General features: G+C 30.0%; 1 pseudogene; it reads left to right on the forward strand.

Annotated features, from left to right (window-relative positions):
- The first annotated feature begins 2,166 nt into the window (after positions 1-2,166).
- On the forward strand, positions 2,167-6,943 carry LOC124932224 (annotated as a pseudogene).
- The last annotated feature ends 724 nt before the right edge of the window (positions 6,944-7,667 follow it).

Here is a 7,667-nt window from a genome sequence, read left to right on the forward strand (position 1 = left end):
TAGTTGATCGTGGGTAGACGGATGCTAGCTTCAAGCAACTGCAGAAGCGTGGCATTAGACGTTTTTCGATTAGAATAACAAGTCTAATGAAGTTAGACGTACCCGTCTAATAGCAGGATCCATTAGACGACACGTCTAATTATAGTTCTCTTCAGACTAAAATGAAGGAGTTAGACTGCACGTCTAACTCTCATCTGTTAGACGACACGTCTAACTACGGTTCCCTTCAGACTAATCTGAAGGAGTTATATTGCACGTCTAACTCTCATCTGTTAGACGGCACGTCTAACTACGTCTTTTAATCTGCACGTCTAACTACGTATCTGTTAGACTGCACGTCTAACTACGTATTTATTAGACTACATGTCTAACTACGTCTGTTAAACTACACGTCTAACTACATCTTTTAGACTGTACATCTAACTACGTATCTGTTAGACTGCACGTCTAACTACGTATATGTTAGACTGCACGTCTAACTACATCTGTTAGACTGCACGTCTAACTACGTCTGTTAGACTACACGTCTAACTACGTATCTGTTAGATTGCATGTCTAACTATGTATCTGTTAGACTGCACGTCTACCTACGTCTGTTAGACTGCCCGTCTAACTACGTTTGTTAGACTGCACGTCTAACTACGTATCTGTTAGACTGCACGTCTAACTACGTATCTGTTAGACTGCGCGTCTAACTAAATGTGTTTAATAGCCAATCCGTCTAACGAACCTCATTCAGACTTAGTCTAATATAGAATGTTTTCGATACACCTGTACCAAAACAATTAGACTGATTAGTTTAAAGTTTTATACCAACTCATCATCAAAATTCCATTAGTCAGAATACTTTGACCCTTAGTCAAAATAATTTGACCCAACAAATAGTGTTGACGACGATCATATATGATGGTGCACAGGTGTTTGTGATGGTGGTGAGTGTTTTTGACAAGAAAGAATGAGATATATGTCAAGACTTAAGAATGAACGTACGGTTGAAGTGAGAGATTATAGTCTTAGAGATTTTGGAGGACTAACGGCCGACCTAAATTAATATATAATAAAATATATAATTATATAATATATAGTAAAATATATAATTAAAATAAATAATAAAAAATGAATTCGGTTTTCAATTTGATTTCGAGTTGAAACCCCTACTCGAAAACCAAATCGAAAACCTACTTTGAATTCGAATTGGTTTAAAATTCGATTCAAAAACCGAAAATAAAATTCAAATCGGTTTATTTGAATTCGACAAATTCAAATTGATCGGATATTCGATTTAGACCAAATCTTGTTAACATCTAATTTATAAACTTTCTTAATCACATGTCGTTTTACATATAACACTCAAAACATTGGCTAATGTGAAGGTTGACACTTTAATTTCCTATGATGGAAAGGTTCAAGTATGTTTACCCATCCGTTCTTAGTTTTTTATTTATTTTAGAAATTGCTATATTTGTAGTGTTTCTTACGTCCGTTATCCATATATAACAATTCAATATAATCTTTCTCAAAAGGAGCTCTTCATCATTCTCAATCTTCTTCTTTTCCTTTTCTTCTCTCTTATGCCCAATTCATTAACCATCCACCTCAAAAGCATCTCTTCTTCGATTCATACCAACCAAAATTAACAACCAAACCAAGACCTTATGAAGTGCCCCAAAATCAAGACCTACACTATCAGAAGTAATTTCAGCTGGAAAGTTTAGAAGAAAAATACATGACAGAAGGATGAAGATCATGAGAAATATAAAGGCAAAACTTACCTTAGAGATTTTAAACCAAAATTTGAGTTTCTTAAATCCCCTTTAGAGTTTAAAATACCTATTGAAATGGAGGAGAAATGCATTAAAAAATGAGAAAATGTAGTTGTTGAGAACTACATAGGTACGAATCGTGTATTTTCTCAATCACTAAAGATGATTTGCTAAAGCAATGAGAGTATATGGGTCTGGAAAAGGTATCAACAAATATCCATGATCACTATTTACTTGAAATTCAAATAGAGAACAAATCTAAAAAAATATTAAGAAGTTGGGACACACATATGTTGGGTCAAATTGTATGAAGCTGGAAAAATGGTCTGTATGTATTAACCTACTCAGCAAACCGAAGGAAACAACCCAAATTTGGTTCAAACTAAGGAATATTCCATCTCATATGTATAATGCAAAAGCAGTTAACCATTTCGCTAGTCTCTTGGGGAAACCATTGTATATGGACCCTATAACGGAGGAAAGTGAACACATCACATATGATAGAATAAGCATTAGAGTGCATCCTAGAAGTCCTTTACTAGTAAATATGAAAGTAGTTGACAGAAGAGACAAACACACTTACATGGATATTATGTATGAATGGAGTGCAAACAGATGTGCGTTCTGCAATACTTTTGAACATTCTAGTAATAAATATTCAAAAGCAATTGAAGAACAAAAGGAAAGACTAAAAGTTTAAGAGCAGAATGAGAAAGCTGAAAGTGAAGAATCAAGAAATCAAATGAGGAAGCTAAAGATAGAGACGTAGAATGTGAGAATGATGAATAATCGAATGAAAGGAACGATAAAGAATCAAAGAAAGAAGAAGAACAATAATTAGAGGATGAAAAAGAAGAAGAATTAGAGGAAGGAAAAGGGGGAGAATCAGAGAATGAAAGTAAGGAAAATTAAATGATAAGAATGCGATGAGAAAGTGAAGATGAAACTTTGAAAGTAGACCAAAGAAAATAAGACAAAAATGAAGCAAAGGAATGTGCAGGTAAATGTGAAATTTCTAAAATACTTAAGCATAATTCATTTTATCAGATTAATGTTGGCTCATCTAAAGCGAAACTAATCCAAGGGAAGGAAGTCAATTCTCATAAACAGTCATAATCAAATACAATAGTTCAATCACCAATAATGAAGTCTAGAGCCAAACAGGTAATTAAGCAAAGTAAGTAGACTGCAAGAGAAACCGATTGGGATCCAAAAGTAACGGAAATTATATTGGCTAAATTGAAAAGAAATGTTAAGTAGTAGGATTGATATTCTTTAGTTGTTTGTAATCTCTATTTTTTGTTTGTTTTTAATTAGATACTATATGATCGTTTGATTCTTTTAATCAAAGCTAGAGTTTGTCTAATTTTGATAATTGACAATTCCTCCCACTTTTGACTTCTTAATTAAATGACGATAAGTTGTTTTTCCCCCCAAAAAAAATTCTTATCTTGACATCATAAAAATTATATCCCTTAATCACTTAGAATATTCAATAAAGTAACTGCTCACATTTATAAACTTAAATAACAACTAGATTCAAATAATGATTTATCCCATATTAAAATACCTAATGTGATATTTTTATCAACAATAATATTAATTGTTAATAGTATTTTGTTGTAACGATCAAACATAATAATAAAACATGTCAAATAATTAATATATCTTTGGACGAATTAATTATTCACGTAAATAAAACTTTATAATTATTACATGTTTACTATCACAAGTATTTAAGCAATTTTGTCAATTAATTATCGGCCTTTGTACCAAATAATATAATCACATGAAATACACAACACTACCATTCACAAATTTTTTAAATCAATTTCAACAAACATTGTCACTTTAGTGATTATTTGCATCAATCAATACAATTCAAATAATTCAAATAATAAACAATAATATAATTAGTTTGAATTTAAATGTCATATATGGTATATAACCTAAATCAATAATATATAGTTTACCAAAAAACATATAATTTATTTTATTTTATTATAAAAAATAAAATTATACCGCATTTCAAATCTTATTTATTAAATTTGAAATTTGTAATATCCTGTATAAATAAAATAAAATATAGAGACTTCCTTAATATACTACAACTTATATAAGAATGAAAATAAATAACAAATTTTTAAGATTTACTCAACTAAATTTAAAAAATTTTTATAACTCAATACATAACTTAAATTTACCTTTTATCTCTTAATCTATGGTCAATCTTCATATTTTCATATGAGATAACATCATAAAATTTAATCTTAATTCAGAATATATGAATTTTAATTATATATATATATATATATTTATATGTATAATTAGGGGTGTTCAACCGGCCGGTTAACCAGTTAACCAATTAAACGGTTCTGGTTAATACCGGTTTTGACTTTTATTTTACAAACCGGTTAACCGACCATTAATGGTATCAGTTTTACTGGTTTTGGTTCTACCGGTTTTGGTCGATTCTGGCCGGTTAACCAGGTTTAACCATGAACCGATAATTCAATTTTTTTAAATTAAATAATAAATTTATAAAATATATTTTTTAAATTATTGTTTGCACTTTCCTATTATACTATTCTCCATCATTTTTTTATCTCTATTATAATATTATATTATTATTATAATATAATATAAATATATTATATTATAATAATATATTTTATTGATATATTTAAGAATATGTTATAATATATAATTTTATTGTAACAATATAATATATTTTATAGCTATTCTGTTAGGTTTTATATGTTCATTGAGAAAATTTAAATTCATTATGTCGATTAGTCTTTGACCAACCAAGTATAAGCGAATATGATAGAATCCCCTTCTCAACCAATAGAACGGGAAGTAAAATCGGTAAATTATAATTTATAACTTTCCGTATTGACGTGTTGGAGAGAAAGTTAAAACATAAAGTGAAGGTTGAACTTTGAAGATATCAAATTTTAATTTGCTTAACTATTTTGATTTTGTTAATTTATAATTCTTAAAAATAATTCTACATATTTTAATGAAATTATTTCAATTTATTTTTAATTTATTTTTGTAAAATTTTATATAGATTATAATGTTTTTTAAAAGTTATTCTATAAAAATTATTTCTAAAATAACTAATACAAATTATAAAATATAAAAATATATAATTAAATTATTACCGGTTTGCCGGTTAAACCGTTAGAAAAATAAGAAAACTGAAAACCGAACCGTTTAACCGGTAAAAAACTAATTAACCGGAACCGTTAGAACCGGTTAACCAATAAACCGTTAAAATGAAACCAGTTAACTATCGGTTTGGTTGAGTTACCGTTTTCCATTTTTTTACACAGCCCTATATCCAATAGTATGATTTGAAATTAAATCATAAATCTATACATATATGTCTATACCGAATGATATATTCTAATAAAATTAAATTAGGAAGACTCTGAATAGAATTATCCGAATTACTAATTAGATCATAATTTAAGTTGTGAGAAAATAAATCTGAATGCGAAAACTTACCTTAAATCATAATCTTCTCTTTCCTTAGAATATAAATGTTCTTTAATCTTCTATTTCCTTAGACTTTCCTTAGATGAAATTGTTTTTTAATCTTCTCTTTCCTTAGAATTTTTTTAAGTGAAATGGTTCTTTCAATTTGATGAGTACGTCAATAATTTATCTCTCTGTTGACGGAAACGTATATAGAAAATTGACCGTAACTCAAATGAGGACATTACCGTTACAAAATAGACAACATTATGTCAGTTATTATGGTTTGATCATTTCTAATTTATCTCTTTCATAAAATTTGAATGTCACTTATATTAGTAAAAAGGGTAAATGACGATCATCTCTAGCGATTAGTTATGATACCAATTGATATTAAGCTTATAATGCCAATCAGTATTATAACCAATCGGTATTAAGTTAATATTATTGATTGGTTATAACACCGATCGATATTATTAGCTTAATACCGATTGTTTATAATACCAATCGATATAGCCCAGGAAAAATACCGATAGGTATTATAACCAATTAGTACAGACCCTAAAATTATCTAGGAAAATGGGGGACAATCTTGTCACGTTTATTAAGCTATAGTAGCGATTGATATAAACACCAATCAGTATTGCTTAATCAATTAACAAAACTTGAGAGCTCCTCTTATTTCCCCATTTTCAAATCCCTTGCGACCGCCGACCCCTGTTGCTGTGATGATCGTCGTCTCTACTGATGCGACAAAAGCTTCATTCGCTCGTCGTCTTTGTTGTCACGTCGTCTTTGTTGTCGACGTCGTCTGACTTCATTTCGTTCACCCGACGATCTTCCTCCAAGTAAGATTATACAATATCTTCCAAGTAAGTTCATACAACCTCAACATTCAGGATACTTAAGTTCTCCATTTGTATCTTGAATTGTTTCTTCCAGATCTTAATTCAATAGGTGGTCTGATCCCTCTACATGGGTTTTTGAAGAGTTCTCATTCTAATATCCGTGCAAAGGTTGTTGATGTTGTTACTACCATAGTTCAGAACAACCCTAAAAGCCAATAGCTCATGATGGAAGCAAATGGAATGGAGCATCTCCTTTCAAATCTCACTTCAGACCCCGATCTTACTGCTCTAACAAAAGCACGTGGAGCGATATCATGTTAGATATCTTCTTCTTCCTTTGTTTAAAACACCATCAATTTTGATTTTGATTATATCTACATTTTCATAACATTGACAAGGCATAACAAACATGGAGTTTCTGCATTTCGATTAACTAATGGTTATGTTGCATTATGATGCATTTAGTTTACACAAGTGAAGATCTAGAGATAAGAGAAGTTGTGTTAAGTGTGCTTCTTGAGCTTGCTCAAGGAAATCACCTAGTTAAAGAAGACAGTGAAAAGATGAAGAAGATTATTCAAAAAAAGGATAGAAAGAATACTGAGAATTTAGGGATAGATAGAGATGAAAGACACTTGGTGGATACAATATGGAATAAAGGATAGAAAGAATACTGAGGATTTATGGATAGCTAGAGATGAAAGACACTTGGTGGATACAATATGGAATAAGTGTTATAAGGAATCGTCTTCACTGGATGTTGCTAGTAAGATCTATGAACCTCCTTTGAGGGCGTGGGCTGCGAATAAATCAAGTGAGGGCAAAGAGAAGAAAGAAATGAATGTCTGATTGTTCTCTTTTTTCGATACCGATTGGTTATAATAACAATCGGTGTTTTCCTATACCAATTGGTTAAAGTCCAATCGGCATTCCTTAAATTCGTATTACCGAGAGAGCTTCTAGAGACTAATGATGTCCATATTAAATATAATCTATGTTTTCCTATACCGATTGGAAATTAAGGTATTACCGAACGGAAAACCAGACGGTATTGATGTTTTTTTACTAGTGTTATGTATCCTCACTTAATATTCAAGACATACACTCATAAACCATAAACTTAATTTCACATTAGATCATATTTTTAACTTATATTAAATATGATATTTATATAATTATTTATTATATTAGTGACCCATAAATTCCAATATGTAACTCTTTGATTTGATTAAAGGTCCTCATCCAAAGAAGTTAATATAATAAAAGTTATTCAACTTCAAACACCTGCAATGAAGGTGCTCTATTAAAACTAATCACTGTTTATTGATTTAATGAATTTAAAAATTCACTCTCTTACTTTTTCGTGATCCCCTCAATGTTAAATTCGATTTCCCTAGATTTCAAACAATTGGGGATATGAAGTTTATTCACATATTTATCGTTGTCGCATGTATTTATAAGATGAATTGTTCAAATAACTCACTATTAAATCAATCAATATAAATTCACTATCGTATCATAGTAGGTGATTAAGAGAACAAATGTTTGTATGATTTTCACTCGCTCGCTAAAA

This window comes from Impatiens glandulifera, chromosome 1, assembly GCF_907164915.1.
Source record: "Impatiens glandulifera chromosome 1, dImpGla2.1, whole genome shotgun sequence".
In the NCBI taxonomy this organism is placed as follows: Eukaryota; Viridiplantae; Streptophyta; class Magnoliopsida; order Ericales; family Balsaminaceae; genus Impatiens; species Impatiens glandulifera.